The sequence below is a fragment of the Polypterus senegalus genome, chromosome 3 (genome assembly GCF_016835505.1).
Source record: "Polypterus senegalus isolate Bchr_013 chromosome 3, ASM1683550v1, whole genome shotgun sequence".
Taxonomy (NCBI): Eukaryota; Metazoa; Chordata; class Cladistia; order Polypteriformes; family Polypteridae; genus Polypterus; species Polypterus senegalus.
In genome coordinates, this window is record NC_053156.1 from 120,300,932 (window position 1) to 120,318,694 (window position 17,763).

Sequence of the window (17,763 nt, forward strand, 5' to 3'; positions counted from 1 at the left end):
TGTCTACACAGACTCGCTATGTAAAAAGGGCCAAAAACATTCTCAAGGACAAAACTCATCCTGGAAATTCATTGTTTGAGCTCCTCCCGTAAGGAAGACGCTTTAGGTCAATCCGTGTATGCACAAAAAGACTAAAAAATAGCTTTTTTCCATCTGACATAAACTTTATGAACTCTGAATCTCCTCAGTCTGATATCATTTTAATTGAACATGTGCAATAAGCTATATTGGTAATGTGCAATATACTAATGTATTACAGTATAGAATATGTAATGTACTATTCATTAACAGGTGCAATAACAATTTATGCTGCTGTACTTTGAGCAATAATAATTTGCTGTGGTTACTTGATCACTTAACACTGTATACAACATATTTGGAATTACTTTTCACAATGCACCTTGGGGCTGTCAGAAAAAGTAATTTTGTTGTGTTACACATTGACAATAAAGTGCTTGAACGATATGATATTTCATTTTTAAATTTACTTTCAAGAAGGTTTTTTTTTTTAAACACAGTGGCATGGTTGTGTAGTGGATAGCACTGCTACTGAACAGCTTTAGCTTTCTGGGTTGAAATCCTGTACCTGATTTTAGTCTGTGTAGAGTTTTATATTATCCCCACAGCGTTAGTTGTTTTTCTGCCACATTCTTAAAGATGAAGATGTTTAATCATAACAAGTATGAGAGATATAGCAGAAACAAAGTGACACAAAGTATTACAAGGTAAATTTATTTATTTTTTTTGTAACATTTAAAGATGATGTAACATTATTGTTAGCTTACTTTATATGGTTTAACAGAAAAGGCCTTGGTCTACTTGATTTAGGGTTTAGTTGGTGGAAATAAAAAGTCAAAATACAAAGTTTCTGGATTATTTACTACATGGATTTCTCATTAATATAACTAAAACTTGTTCTTGTATGTAATATAACATAACTAATGACAACAAACAAAATATTTAAAGATTATAAAGGGAAGAATGGTTGGAGAACACAAAGCCTTATTGCCTTAAAGAATTTGGAAACTGGATAAATTCCTGTTTTGGGTACCTTCTGCATGACATCTGAGTGTCTTTCATATTTTTTTATGAGTTTACTTGCGTTATCCTAACATTGAGCTTGTTTGGTTGTGTGGGCAGCAATAAACTTTTCAATGCAAGTGAGTGTGTTCTGCAGCAGACTTGTGCCACCTTTAGAATGGGTTCTTATATGCTGAGACTTCACATAACCCTGTCTTTGACTGAGACAGTTTCATCAAATGAATGAGTGGGCAGTATGCAGGAGTTGGTCCAGCACCCCTTCCTTGGTTTGCTACTGGCTCAAGGCTATTGCTTCTTGAATTAGCTGTGACTCCTGAAGAGGTAGAAAAAACAGATTCAGACAATTAAAGGCCAGAATGATAGCCCCTTCCACTAATATGACATAAGTGAGAAGGATATTGCTGAATATATAATTTTCTTGCCTTACGCAGATTATTAATGTAGTTATCTGATCACAGAAGATTACAACAAGCAAAGATCAATTTTCAACTCTAGCTTGTCTAATGAAAATATATTCCATTCTGAGCCAAACGAATAATTTTTCTGTCAGCCTTTTTCTGACTGACACTGTGAATCAGTAACAGTGTGGATACTGTACTGCGCGTCTGTTTGAGGTATTCAGCTTTAGAGACAGAATGGCTGAGGTGCATTGGCAATTGGCAGTTTACAGTAATCCTATTATCTTTCACTTGGAAAGCTACTTTAATGTTACCCTTTCTACGAAGCTTCTTCTAATACTTGTCTTTTTTCTTTTGATTGAAAAGGCTAATTCTTCCATCATACCAGTTAGATAAAACATTTACAAGTGTTGGCAAATCTATACCCACAGCTAAATGCTTTGCCAAGTTATGTGAAACGATATTAAAATCACAAAGCAAGGATATTTATACATGTGCAGAAATAAACCACAGTTAAGGTACTGCATTGTGTTTATTTATTTTCTTTCATTCTACTAAGGGATCTGACATCTTGCTAAATATACACATAGATATATTCTTTGAAGTTAGCCTCATTTCTAGACACTTAAATACCTTTTCCATCCTTGACCTTGAATATGTTCAATAAAGATATGATAATGTACACTTTCTGTGTGTTGTTTGCATAATCAAACTGTGTTTATTAATCATTATGATGAAGTTCAGAACAAATTTTAAGAGTCATTCATGTAGAAATACAGAAATATCCAGAGGGTTTGCGCAAACCCTATATATACATATACTGTACATACTGTACATGCATACAGTACATACATACGTACATACATATATTATGATCACAAGGGTGCACCAGTGAGCCTGATCAAAGCCTGATTCCCAAATATAATCAGACCTGACATGGTTCCATATTTAAATAAAAGTTCTTTTATTAATAAGGCACAGCCAGAAAATATAAACACAATTACAGTAATGCTCAGTAATTTTCTCCCCCCTTACTCCTTCAGATGAGTGTTGTCTGCCTCCTCGCGTCTTTGACTCACTGATCAAGGTGAGGTGGCTTCTTTTCTGTTGGATCTGGGAAGACTTCTAGTACCATAGCTTTGCAAGGCGGAAGCACTTCGAGTGCATAGGGAAGCTCTAAATAATATGGAGGTCTTCTGCCAGCAGCACCCTCTGGTAGTGCCCAGGGACCCCAACAGGGCTGCTCTTCAGAACCACAGATCCCACACAACCCAGAAACCTGGGACCAGGCCAGAGAATCACTGTCACCTGTCATACTGGGGGATAAATTATCTTTGATAGACAAACTCTCAGAGTCCATCCATTTGTCTTTGTCCCTAAATGGGATTATAATTAGACATCATCCCAACCGGGATGAACCTGCATCCATGCTGTCCTTCCATTATGGCCTCCCAGCTGGGTAAGATATTGTTCTTCATCCCAGTGGAGATGTCTGTCCATTCATTATGGCACTTACTATATATGTAGTGATTTTGTGTATTCTGTACTGTTGAAAATGCTTCAAACTTGAATAATTTGAGCACTTGTATTCTCAAATTTTTTTTTTCATAATTAAGGAAACAAGAAACTCAAAGTCCTGAAGATGTTTTACAGCACAGTAGTGCTTCCCCAATAGAACATGTCTCAGGGTCCTGAGGCGACTAGCCTCATGCTCATCCCAGTGAAACATGCAAAACAGATATCTACCAAAATGTGTCATCTTCAAAGGCACAAAGAATTATGAAGGGACACATCTTGAAAGGTTTTATTTCTCAGGAGATGCTGAAGATCCAGAAATTTCTAGCACTCTGCATTTTTTTTATCATAAGATTAAAGAGACAAAGTTTTCAACATGACAATGAAACTGGTAACAGGAGCTGCTGCTTCTTTAGTAGAAAATGAATTAATGGAAATGCTGGACAGCCCATTGAGGGGTATATGCTGCATGGCTTAGCCTTTCTAAGCAAACCAAGCAACATGATCTCTTCTTTACTTGATAATTTAAATGTGTGTGTGTTATGTGTCCTATCATATCATGTCATTCAGTGTCCTCGCATTCAAACATTGGAAGACATTGTCTTCTTTTAAAACTGAAATAAGTGCGGCAACCTACAGTTTGAGAAAGGCACCATATAACTAAAACAATATACACACATATATATATAATTTGTATGTATAATCGAACAGTATAACAGATTGACAAAACGCATTCAGGTTTAAATATCCTTTACCTCCATATGGAAATAAGCAGGATTTGAAACTGATGGAACAATATATTTATCTGACAATTTCAGCTTAAAAACAATTTTACATATATTAAAAAATGAATTAATACCAGCATCCCAATCTCTATCTCTCTATTCTATTCTGTGCCCATGTTTTGATGGCGATGCCTCAGCTGTCACCCAAGGGTAGGACTAAATAGAATATCAGAATTAATTATGAACTGATTCAAAAATAGGGTGGGAGTGTTCAATGAGTCTTAAGGGGGAAGGCTTTAACAAAAGGTTAATTGCTGAAGTGAAACGATTTGTAGACAGTTCATTTAAACTATAAAAATGAAAAAAATGTTCACAACTTATATGTTGGCTGCGGATTTATGGATTAATGAGAATGTAAAAATTTGCATCAATCCTTTCATTTTTCAAAATTAAATCAAGCAAACTAGTGCCTATCATAGTGATAATGCATGCAAACCCTGAATCAGCAATGGGCAGATGATGATTCCATTCCTGCACTTATAAATGTGCATTATAACATTACAGAGTTTAGAAAAGTCTATTAACTTAACTGCATTTTGTTCTGCTGAATCTTTGAGATGTGGGAGAAAAAACAAAGCACTCAGCGAGAAAAGATTAAATGCCCACCCAATGATTGCCCAAGTATGGTAATTAAACCCAGGGCTCTGAATCTGACAAGCAGCAGCATCAACCACTGTGCCAACATGACACCCAAAAACCTGCCAATCTCACTGCAAAAACTCTCTATCGTATAACTAAACCTAGAATGTATTTGTTAGTTTCTGGGAGGTAAGAATGCTACATTGTTACCTTGATCATTCTCTCACTCTGTTCTTCCCAGATGACGACAACTTCAAAAAATTAAGTGCAGCTCTGCACAGATCTACTCAGTCTATCATCAATCAGCCCATCTGCATCTCAAGAAACACACTTTTATTCTCTGTTTTAGCCCCTTATTGAGCAAGATACTGAAGTACAGTATGTACAGCCAATAGATCTAGACAAACGAATCAGAAAAAGTTACATTTATGAAATTCTGGATTACTTTTTTACACAATTTTAACCAATGGGAAGTATAGATATACATAGGCTTAGATTAAATCTCATTATTGAGACAAAAGACAAATCAAAATACTAAATGTAAATATAGTTACATTCAGTTATTGAGGCAACTTGATTTTTAAAATAACATATAGGAACATGGACATGGACAGGGAAATCTGTGCATAATCTTGTTTTAAATGTCATTGTCACCTTTTGGTTCACTTTTATCTCTTAAATCATTATTTAAAACCTCCCTAGCAAACAGTGCAATTGTCAAATAGCAAAGAGTGGCAATGTTTTCCTAGTTTTCAGTTCCCTTATATGAACCTTTTCCTCCATGATGCACAATTCAAGATGGAAAGGCCGTAAAAACTCTTTCTGCCATCTGAATACATGACCTTCAACCTGCAGGATGCTTACCTTTACCTACCAACATGGTCTGAGCCATAACTGTTTCTTCATTAATCACTTGGTGACAATGTATGTCCTTCGGGCTAAGGCACTGGATATGTATAACTAAAGGCTGCTGGTTACAGTAGAAACCACATACTGTATGAACCTAAACAAGCCACTTAACCTTTCAGTGCTTGCAAAAGTGGGAATACAAAAGTAGTTGTGCTATGCCGACTATTTTTAATTTCCAGTTCTTTTCATTTTAACAATGAGTATGTGGATTTCTTTCACTTATGTTACTGGTGCTGAAAACAAATTCAACCCCAATGTTACCAAATAAAGCTATGGAAATAAACACAACATTTAGGATACGTGAATAACGTATGAATAAATTAGTACATTAACATGTAAAATGTTTTTTTTTTTTAAGATTTTTCACTACAAACATCGGCCCAAAAATTAAGACCCACAACAATAGTCTAAGGGGAAAATGTATGTGGATTGTCTTAATTGGGAAATGACTACTGGAGCAAACCATCACAAAACTGCACTCTCTCGCTCTGTAAGTACTCTTTATTACTAAGACTGGACGCTGGAGTAATGTAAAATGTACAAAACTATTTGGTTTACTAATTAAAGCAATTACTATTTAAAGCAAAACGTCAATAAAAAATTTTGATTACTTACAACATATATCTAATGCCCTATAAAAGAATAATAAGTACTTTGATACATTTTATATGTTTATGACACAAAGATAAAAAGTGCTTCAGAGCCATCCAGAAGCTATAAAATATCAACTAAATTATATAAGATATCAATGTACAAGACACACAAAATTAACACAACTAACATAATTTATCTACAACATTGGACCTTTCAGCACAGAGACTTTGTGCCCTATCTATTAGGTATGCTGGTTGGTCCACTTACCTTCCTTCTTGTATCTTTCTCAGGTCCTTTCTTACTCCCACCTTCTGCCTTATCTTACTTAATTTTCCTTTCTTTCCATCACTCTCGTTAACTACACATCATGACTGAAAAAGACCTGCAAAAAAGGGCTTATAAACTCTAGCCAGGAATTACTTCAGCTATTAACTTTCAGGTCAGGAATGTCTTTAGGAATGCCTGATGCTGCTCACTCAACAGCCCGTTAGTGGCTCCAGGTTCCCCTCCCCACTCCCCTGGTCACTGGCCTCCTTGCTACCACATATACCACTGTGGTATTTGTAATAAGGGTGATTCAAAAAGAATTTATTACTTAGTAAGTATTAAATGAATGCAAATTATACAATAAATTGAAAGGGGTTTTTCCAAAATTTTGGCACTTGAGGGAATAAATGAACACTTATGAAAGGCTGCCATGTCAGTCATTCACAGCAATATGATGTAAAAGGGAAAAAATTAATTCAGACGACAGAGTTGATGTGTGTCATGTGACAAAAGAGGCGCACATCGAGCATCCAAAAAATTGAGAAAAAACTCTGAGAGATCCTTTGCAAATTGGTTTATGCTACATGTTCATATGATACTTAATCATTGTGTAAGTGTTTAGTACTGTTTGAATCACTTGGCATACAACGTTCTGCTCCTCCATATCTAAAGGGTGCCTAACTCCTTGGCTTCAACAACCATCTCCTGGAGGCAATATCATATTTAAAAGATAGTCAGCCAGGCCTGTTCAATATGTGTCAACTGCCTCCTGGAGAGAATGTTACCATCCCTCAAAGGTATTCTTCTTCCCTCACCTTACTGGGACACCTTTCCAAGGAAACTTACATAAAAATAGGGTATAGTGTCCTCTTTGGATGATATCCCAGTATCACTGGCAAGGTCATAAAAAGTGGACATCACCAGTGCATACACTGTCAAAGTGGCTCCACACAACCTTTAAATTGAGGAACACATCAGCAAATGAAATATACAGTAGATGAATAGACACATATAAGACCCTATCTGTTGTCAGGAGTGTGACTATTGACAAGATTTGACTGGGATTGGGCAATTTTGAAGTCCTGCAGGATCACACATCTCTCTGTTTTGTTCCCAGTTTAGAAACCATTGACCTGGAAGAAGACCACCCATTTCTGCCCACTAAGTTATCCCATCAGGTTATTCACTATTTAAAAGTGCAGGCGGTGTCCTAACAGTGTCTTTTCCCAAAGATAGTATTCTTTATCATTGTTTCATTGAATCTCTCAACAGGGTTTGCACACCCCATTAACTATCCATCCATCCATTATCCAACCCGCTATATCCTAACTATAGTGTCACAGGGGTCTGCTGGAGCCAATCCCAACCAACACAGGGCGCAAGGCAGGAAACAAGCTCCGGGTAGGGCGCCAGTCCACTGCAGCCCCATAATTTAAATAAAGTAAATCCTTTAGAAACCAAAGTTTGTTTGCAGTGTCATTGTATTTTCTAGAATTATAAGAATCACAGCTATCATTTTATTTAACACACCTTTTCTCCTAGTTGTTTGCTTCTTTTGGGTTAATAAATGTTAACACAATTCTAAATTATATGAAGTAAAAAATTCAAGTTTTTCTTTTCAAAGTAAATGAAAAAATACTGTAATATTAGAAATTGATTTGCTTGTAAACTTAAACCTCAGCTGCAAAGAAATAACTGTCGACATAACCTATCGGCATTCTGTATAAAATATCCATGAGCATATTCATCTCCTTTTAATCTTGTATTCAAATATGCATAAGATAAGGAAGGGTATCAATATGATAAAAGAACACAACAGAATCCAGTCCTGTTTGAAGCCTGTATTGATCAACTTAGCATTAACACAAGTACAGGCTACAAGGCAACAAAAAGGACAGGATTGTGTTTAGCTATGGATCAACAAATCCAGTAATCTTACAAAGACGTTGAGTGTGACAGTGTAATTTGTCATCAGAATATTTGGAAATCCATCCACCCATTTTCCAACAAGCTGAATCCAAACAAAGGGGTCTGCTGGAGCCAATCCCAGCGAACACGGAGCACAAGGCAGGAACCAATCCCGGGCAGGGCGCCAACCCACCGCAGGACACACACATGGGCCAAATGAGAATCACCAATCCACATGTCTTTGGGAGGAAACCAGAGAAAACCCACACAGACACAGGGAGAACATGCAAACTCCATACGAGGAGGACCCAGGAAGTGAACCCAGGTCTCCTAACTACGAGGCAGCAGCACTACCACTGCACCACCGTGCTGCCCTATTTGGAAATCCTAACAGAAAACCAGTTCTGTTAACTCTACTAAGACTCTGCAGAATGGTAGAATGAAATGGGAAGGTTCTGATGTAAATTCACAGTGTGAGCCTAAAGCATTCTATCACCACAACATAAGTCCCAAACTTATTAAGAAACACGGTTCATTCATTTGCTGCTATAATCTGATCATATTTTATAAGTTTTATTGGCAAGGTGACAGAACTCGCTTTGATCAGGAAAGCATCACCTTTGCAGAAAATGTCCTCTTAAATAACATATTGAAGATGAATTTTCAAATGATCTGAATAGCCACAATGAAATAAGAAAGGCACATCTGAATATTGATAAACCAAGCCACTTGGAACCTTGGCCGTTTCAAGCTACTGATATTCCATATTACAATCCCAGTGTACTGGGTATCATTAAAAATTCATTATATCACACCGACACTAGTTAAGTGTTAAATCACATTGCAGGGGCATGCCCGAGTGTCACCATTTGTAAGTACGCCGTATCTGCTGTATGACTGCTTCATTAATATGAATTGCATCCATCAAAAAATTCATTGTGTGTTGCAGACACTGCAAGAATCTTTTTAAAAACTACCTGTAATAAACTGCCTAAAAATTGCATATTTTTTACAGCAATCAATGTAAATCCAGCAGTCAAGCAGAAAATGGTGTAACTGCCTATTTTTCAAATGAAATGAGTCCGGAAAGCAGGGATTCTTTTTGTAAAGACAGGCATCTTGTACAGGTAATACTAAAACTGTAATCTGTGGCGATTAAGCAAGTGTGTTACTGTTCCCTTTGTATGTTAACTATAACGCTACGGTGTACCTCACTGGAAATATTTTAGTGGCATACTGGTTAAAGATTTTGCTTCACCAATCTAGGGATATAAGATCAATGTGAGCCTTCTGTGTAAAAGCTGGGCATTCTCCATTGTGTCCACATGGGTTTTTATCTGGCACATTGCCTTGTCAAATAAGTGTTCATTCAGTTAATGTGTAACACAAACTGTCCCTTTGTGCAATGCCTTATGCACTACATAGGATTAGTGTGCCTTATATATAAATAAAATATTTTGTTGAAAATATATTTTACTGCTAGAGTAAATTCTTTTCACCTGGCATAGTCACCTGCCATTGTGACATAATTTTCTTTTGAAACGTTTTATAAAAGGAGTCACACTTTAACTGAACATTTTCTTATGTTCTTACATTTACATTTCAGTTTCTTTTAAGCACAGCCGCCCAGTGTTCAGTGACTCTGTCTCCCAGCTCCAGGAGATTAGATTGGAATCCCAGCTCAGTCACTGCCTCTGTAGAGCTTACAGATTCTCCCCTCATCTACATGGGGTTTTCTCTGCATGCTCAGGTTTTTCTTGTAAATCCCAAATTTGTGCATGTTAGGTTAATTAGACACTGAATTGTTACAATAATGTGTGTGTGTGTGCGTGTGCATGTGTGTGTATGTGTGAAAAGTACCCTGCAATGGCCTTGTCAGCCATCTAGGCTTATGTCTTGCAGCCACAATAAACTTTATCCCTCCTTGACCATATAATGGAGTGACCGGGTCTGAAACTATACTGTATACCTTAATGACTTTTGTTTACAGTATGTTGTGTATGAAAATGTACCAGTTTTTCTCTTTAATTAACAAGAACTGATTAATTGTCACAGACCTGTTTAAGAGTTTCAGGCTATCTATTATAAAAGAAAAATTAACTGAAGTTGAGCCCCCTCATATGAATGAACAGCTCCCCTATACATTAAGTGTTTATATGGATACCATTACGTCTCATTTTAACAGGTCAACTAGAGAATTCTTGAAATGCAAAGCAAAAATACAGAGCATCAAAAGGAGTCACTATCCTATGGCAGTGTTTGCCAACATAAAGCCTGGATTTGCCTCACAAAGTAGCTCTCTAGGTGCATGAGTACCTACCCCAGTCCAATCAAGTGTATGTAACAGAATTTCAAAATGCTGTTCACCAGCTGTCTAACATAAGGGTATGTCAGCATCTCTGCATTTAAAAATGTAGATTCCAGATGGGCTGAGCTAGTAAGAACTTATCCTTAAAGAATTAAGTAATTTCTGACAAATATCCATGCATCAATCCATTATCCAACCCACTATATCCTAACTAGAGTGTCACAAGGGTCTGCTGGAGCCAATCCCAGCCAACACAGGGCGCAAGGCAGGAAACAAACCATGGGCAGGGCACCAGCCCACCCCAGTCTGACAAATATGTATCTAATAAATGTTGAGTAGTACTTAGTACTTAGAAGTACCAGATTAATTGATTGTACACTATCACAATATATTTATATGGTCATCAAATCACAGCTAAATGCATAAAAAGGAGAAAAATGCCCAAGTGAGTAAGATATGAGATACCTTTAACTGTTCTTTCATCCTAAGTGTTCATCTGGCTATCTTTAAATAATCAATCAATCAATCAACATTTACAGTATTTATATAGCACATATTCATACAAAAAATGTAGCTCAAAGTGCTTTACAAAATGAATACAAAAATAGAAGACACAATAAAAAATAAATATAAGTCAACATTAATTAACATAGAATAAGTAAGGTCCGATGGCCAGGGTGGACAGAAAAAACAAAAAAAACTCCAAAAGCTGGAGAAAAAAAAAATAAAATCTGTAGGGGTTCCAGACCACGAGACCGCCCAGTCCCCTCTGGGCAATCTACGTAACATAAGTCAAACAGTCCTCTTTGTATTTAGGGTTTTCATGGAAGGACCTGATGATGATGGTCATGTAGACTTCTGGCTTTCAGTCCATCAATGTTGGTGCATCATGATGCTTTGAGAGGGTGGTGGTGGCGCAGGCCGCCACCACAAAGAATAATAATGCCCTATAACCTTTATTGCAGAATTCAGTCTTCATCTTCTACTTTTTTTTTAATAATGTAGTGGCCAACTGGTCACATACATACTGGGCAGGATGAGCTACCTAAAGTGATGACAATCTTTTCATACATTTCATACATGCCTTGTTGTTCACATATTTCCAGAAGTCTTTTCAGTGACCAAGAGACCTCACAGACTTGGTGCTATAGGCAAAAAAAAAAAGTATGCAAAGGGAGACTGTGTGCTAAAGGGAGGATTATAAGGCTAATGAAGGAGGTGTATACATGTTTGCTATATGCAAAAATGAGTAGGATAAGGGGAAGATAGCTGTAATATGTCACATTTTTTTATTTTTAGAGGCGTTTCCTCATGGCTGTAAAAGTGGAGAAGATTCACTTGTGTGTGCTGGGGTTAAGAAACTGGCTTTGTGGGTGAAACAATAAATACACCTTTTGTTGGTGGCCAAATTGATAAACCTCAGTATATAAGCCCCTGTCTCCCATTTTGTTTGTTATTTCAACAATTTAGGAGAAAATACTGTTTTAACTGGAAATATGCCAGTTAACCCAAGTAAAAATATTGTAGTATATTTTTGCTATTATACAAATTATTTAAACAGCAACATTTGTATAACCAATAATCCCACACCTGCCAAGAATTTATTAAAAATGTAGTAACTGTACAGCAATGTTTTGGTTGCTAGGTATATAATTGTCCTTAAATGTTAAGATAATCTTTAAAGCAACAAAATGAGTGACTATACAGATTGGAGTTTTTGAGTAGATGCAAACTGCTCTAATTACACTGTGTTGTTTCGTCTTTAGAAGTGGATTTAGTCCATTCATGTGGAAAGAAGTGTTAATGAAGGTTAATTAAAGAATAATAGAACTTCAAAATAATGCCTCCTTTTCAGCAACTTTTTCTTTGGAAGATTAGTTAAATGAAGTTGAATATTCAGTGTTATTTCATGAAGTACTGTAACCATAGTCTTGTCTTTTAGAAGATTAGGTTGCTAGATGTAAAAACAAACCAGTAATGGATTCACTGTACTGGCTGTCCTTCTTCATTCAAAGCTATTCTCATTTCATTACAGAATAAATTGAAATTTAATGGAAACATTAAAGCATTTAGCCAAATGAAGTTAAATTTCCAATTTCAAAATTAAATTAAATTGTTGATATGCTGCTGCTAATAGTTTGTCAATATAAACACAACTGTGAACACAACTGCTACAAGCTAACTCATCGGTGAATTAATTAAACGAAGACTGGCAAACAGTGAAAATCATGCTTGTTTAATACAACAGTTACTGTACAAGACTGTACTTGTTTGTGGGTATAGAAATACAGAATATTTTATATATATTAAATTGTTTCATGCTGCATGATTCTTGCTGTTTTATATACCGAGACATTTGCCAAATTGGAATGCAAGAAAGGAATGCCTCAGTTATACAGTCCCAAAGTTTGTTATTCAGATTCTGGCCTGGTGTTTGACTACATAACGTTTTATGCATTCACCCTATGCCTACCTACTTTATTTTTCTTTGTGGGTAATCTGTATTTCCTTGGCTCTAATCTGGTCTTGTGTAAGTGTGGACTGGTATATTTTGTGCTGAAACCTGTTAGATAAAATCCAGCCCACTGCAACATCTTTTTGGAGCATATTAATTGAGAAACTAAATTAATATATCACTCAGACCAGAAATGTCCAAAGATTTGTCCAGAGTTTGTGAGAATTACGAAGCTGATTGTTTGCTGCTAGTTACCTGTCTAAGGAGTAAACCGTTTTTCCACTGCTATTTGAGTAAGGTTCAGGTCCATAAATATGGGCAGGTGGAGGAAGTTTAAAGAAATTATTGGGCCAAAATAAATTGAACCCACAATCATAAAATGGTTATTTCTGCTGATTTTCCTACTTTATTTAAGTAATTTAGTAAAACGATCAATGCTTAGCTCAACGGCAAATTATAACTCCATCAGAGTGCTGCCTGATGGAAATAAAACAAAAAATGCTAATCAATCCTAAATACACTTTGCTCAGCAGCTGTTTACAGTAAATACAGTCTTCAAATATATTTCTATTTTATAGGGACCTATAGTACATGACCATGGTATTAAACAGATAATATGCAGTCAAGGTATTTATCATCACCAGATGAGGTCAGTAATGATCTAAATCTGTTACAAAAAAAATTATATAAACAAAGTATGATGGAATTACTGACCAAAAATGAACAACAACAGGAAGTTGTATTACATTTAGTATCCATACCATTTACGTTTTTGACTATTTTCATGGCCCACCAGGTTCATATGCTAACTTGCACTATGTAAAGCAAATGTTCACTCACCCATATAAGATGGAAGTTCAAAGCTTCTTCCATTTGAGTATGAAACAGAAGTAACTTTATTCTTAGTCAGATAGGTAAAATTAAAGCAAGTTGTTTCAAGACCCTCTTCCTTGTCTTTTTGAACACAATCCTTATATGTCGTAGTTGGCCATCAAAATTTTGATTTCTCTGTTTATTCAGAACCTAGTCTGTCTCTAACTGCTTTTGTCATCTTCTATTATGACCATTACGTTCCATTAGCAGTAGTAGGAAGTAAACCTGCAACCACTTTTGGACAACCATGTTTGAGATCCATCTAATTAGGAGCTTATATAATCCATCCTAACAGTAGTCTGCTTCACTGTGAACTCCTTAATGAATATTTCAACTTCATATTCAAATGATACACAGCATCATGTTCCCTACTTGCAGATGTCTTTTTATGGCAACATCACATTACCCACTGTTTCTTTTGAAAGACCAGCAAGTTGAGCAGTCTTCTTCACTGCATTTCATGCTATATGTGAACCAAACCAATACCAACCACTTTGAAACTTATTGAGATATCTTCTTTGAGCCATGGTAACTAAGATGAGAGGATGGGTATGCAGGTATTTTACAGATGATCTTAAGTGAGGCAGGAGATAATTGTTAAATTATGTCTTCAGTATATTTTCAATTCTTATTCTATGCAAATGCTTCCTTTATTTTGCCAGTTAATTTAAATACTTAGTTAATTTCTATGCTTTAACTCTAAATAGAAATATATAACATATGCTAAAATAATTGAAAATATGGAAATATTTTATAAAATACTTTGTATCTCCAAACCATAAGAAAAGGAAATTCACGAACGCCTATCCCAATCTGGTCCAAAATTATTTTAAATTAGATCCTAATTTTAACATCATTGTCTGGGACAGAAATGAGAAAATTACTGATTTCATTTTGTTTCTTTTCTACCTTTTATTCCTATGAATCATTACAAAGTATTACTTTAAGCTTGCTGAAAGCCTTTTTGTATAACCTGAATGTATTTTTCAATCTGATTTAGGTTTTTTAACAGTTGAGTAAAGAATCACTGTGTTTTTTCAATTACATTTTAAATTAATAAAGAAAAAAATAAGGTTTTAGTGCCTCTCAGAGATATCAGAAATTGCTTCCAGATATTTTTTGCAAATGTAATGTAGCTTTGTTTAGTTCAAAGATTTTTTTAGAATAAGTACATATTAAGCAATGTGCTATAGTATTAAATCCACAGTTGTTTTGGATTCCTTAAATTATGCCAATCATCCCAACTCACCACCAAGTACAGTACATTGATGGGTCACCTTATGTTGGAACATCGTGGTTTGTTATTGACAAACCATGCCTAGCACAAAACCCCAATAACAAAAGACTGCTTAGGTTTAGATCAGGGAGGCCAATCCTCCCAATCATGCCTCTCCTGATGTCTCCATTATTACCCACATGGGCATTGAAGTTGCTTAGCAGAATTATGGAGCCCCCAGCTGGCACCCTTTCTGGGATCCCCTCCAGGCACTATAAGAAGACCTGATACTTCAAACTGACATATGGTGTATAAGCACATATGATAGTCAAGAGTCCTCCCCACCACGACCTTCAGCTGCACAGAGACATTTCTCATTCTCTGGGACAAACTCCAACATGGCATCAATCAGGCAGGAGCTCAATAAGAAGCCCATTTCCACTAGATGCCTTTCCCTTCAGGAAACTCCAGCATAAAAGGCAGCCCAGCTTCTTTTGAAGAGTTTGGTTCCAGAACCAAGCAAGTGGGTGGACATGAGTTCACCTATACCTAGATGGTAGTGCACATTTGTGGTTTAATCAAAAAAAAAAGAAATGACATTCCATGCCTACCAAATCTGTTTGTGTGTCTGACCAGTCTGCCAAGACCTCTGTCTTCAAATGTTGCCCAGGTCACATTGCATCTGGCCCCTATTCCTGCTGCAAGTGGTGGGTTCACAGGAAGTTAGTCTGACATCATGATTTAGGGCTGTGCCTGACTGGGCCCCATGGCAGGCTTGGCCACCAAGTGCTCATCTGTGGATGCTCCCCCCAGGCCTGGTTCTAATAGGAGGTCCTGGTAACCCCATAATGGGTGGGGTACTCTTTTTAAATTTGTGGATTTGCATCATTAGGCGCTGTGAATCGCTCTCTGTCCGACACCTCACCTGGGACAAATTTGCTTTGGGAGGCCGTACCATAACAACTTCTGCTCCAGAAAGGGCACTCAAACCTTTCCACCACAATAAGGTGGCGATTTTCAGAAACATATAAGAGGTGAGAGACAAAAATAACCAGATTGTTAAAAAAAAATATTTATTGATGAATTACAGCATTCTAAACATTGTCACCTTCTATACTCAGCAAAAAAAGAAACGTCCTCTGACTTTCAACTGTTTTTACTTTCAGTAAACTTAATGTGTAAATATTTGTATGAACACTAAAAGAGTCAACACCATAAGACATAAACTAAAAATGTTTCACAATGTGTCCCTGAATGAAGGGAGACTCAAAATCAAAAGTACCAGTCAGTATCTGGTGTGGCCACCAGCTGCTTGAAGTACTGCAGTGCATCTCCTCCTCATGGACTGGACCAGATTTGTCAGTTCTTGCTGTGAGATATTACCCCACTCTTCCCCACTCTTCCACCAAGGCACCTGCAAGTTCCTCGACATTTCTGGGGGGAATGGCCCTAGCCCTCACCCTGCGATCCAACAGGTCCCAGACATGCTCAATTCCTTCGACGATTAACACGAATCCGTCCATCACCCCTGGTGAGACAAAACCGTGACTCATCAGTGAAGAGCACTTTTTGCCACTCCTGTCTGGTCCAGCGAAGGTGGGTTTGTGCCCATAGGTGGCATTGTTGCTGGTGATGTCTGGTAAGGACCTGCCTTACAACAGGCCTACAAGCCCTCAGTCCAGCCTCTCTCAGCCTATTGCGGACAGTCTGAGCACTGATGGAGGGATTGTGTGTTCCTGGTGTGACGCTGTGATATTCGGATGTACCGATCCTGTGCAGGTGTTGTTACACGTGGTCTTCCACTGCGAGGATGATCAGCTGTCCTTCCTGTCTCCCTGTAGCGCTGTCTTAGGCCTCTCACAATGCGGACATGGCAATTTATTGCCCTGCCTCCCTGCGGCATGTCTAATGCACGTTCACGCAGATGAGCAGGGACCCTGGGCATCTTTCTTTGGGTGTTTTTCACAGTCGGTAGACAAGTCTCTTTAGTGTCCTGCGTTTTTAGAACTGTGACCTTAAATGCCTACTTTCTGTAAGCTGTATAGCTGTAAGCTATATATATACACACACATGCTGGCCAACTTTATTATGTACACCTGTTCAACTGCTGGTTTACGCAAATATCCAATCAGATAGTCACATGGTGCATTTGTACATTTCGACATTGTCAAGACAACCTGCTGATGTTCAAACTGAGCATGAGAATGGGTAGGAAACATGATTTAAATTACTTTGAATGTATCATGCTTGTTGTTGCCAGATGGGCTGGTCACACAATTTCAGAAACTACTAATCTACAGGAATTTTCATGCACAACCATCTCTTGGGTGTGCAGAGAATGGTTCATAAAAGGGAAAATATACAGTGAGTAGCAGCTGTCTGGTCAAAAATGTCTTAATGATGTTAGAGATCAGAGGAGATGACCAGAATGGTTTGAGATGATAGAAAGGCAACAGTATTTCAAATAACCACTCATTACTGGTAGAAAGAAGAGCATCTCTGAACACACAACATTTCAAACCTTGAAGCAGATGGGCTACAACAGCAGAAGTCAACACCAGGTGCCACTCCTGCCAGCTAACAACAGGCATCTGAGGCTACAGCTCACACTGGCTCACTGAAATTGGACAATAGAGGATTGGAAAACATTGCCTGGTCTGACGAGTCTTGAATTCTGCTGAGACATTCAGATAGTAGGGTCAAAATTTGGCATTAACAACATGAAACAATGGGACCATCTTGCCTTCTATCAATAGTTCAGGCTGTAATGGTGTGAGGGATGTTTTCTTGAAACACTTTGGGCCCCTTAGTACAAATAGAGCATAGTTTAAATGTCACAGCGTACCTGAGTATTGTTGATGACCATGTCCATCCTTTTTTGACCGCAGTATACCCATCTTCTCATGGCTACTTCC

The 17,763-nt window shown here is 37.3% G+C and overlaps 1 protein-coding gene across 2 annotated transcripts in view; it reads right to left on the minus strand.

Moving 5' to 3' along the window:
* Positions 1-17,763, minus strand: part of grik2 (glutamate receptor, ionotropic, kainate 2) — a 786,146-nt gene that overhangs the window by 631,473 nt on the left and 136,910 nt on the right. The window lies entirely within an intron of this gene.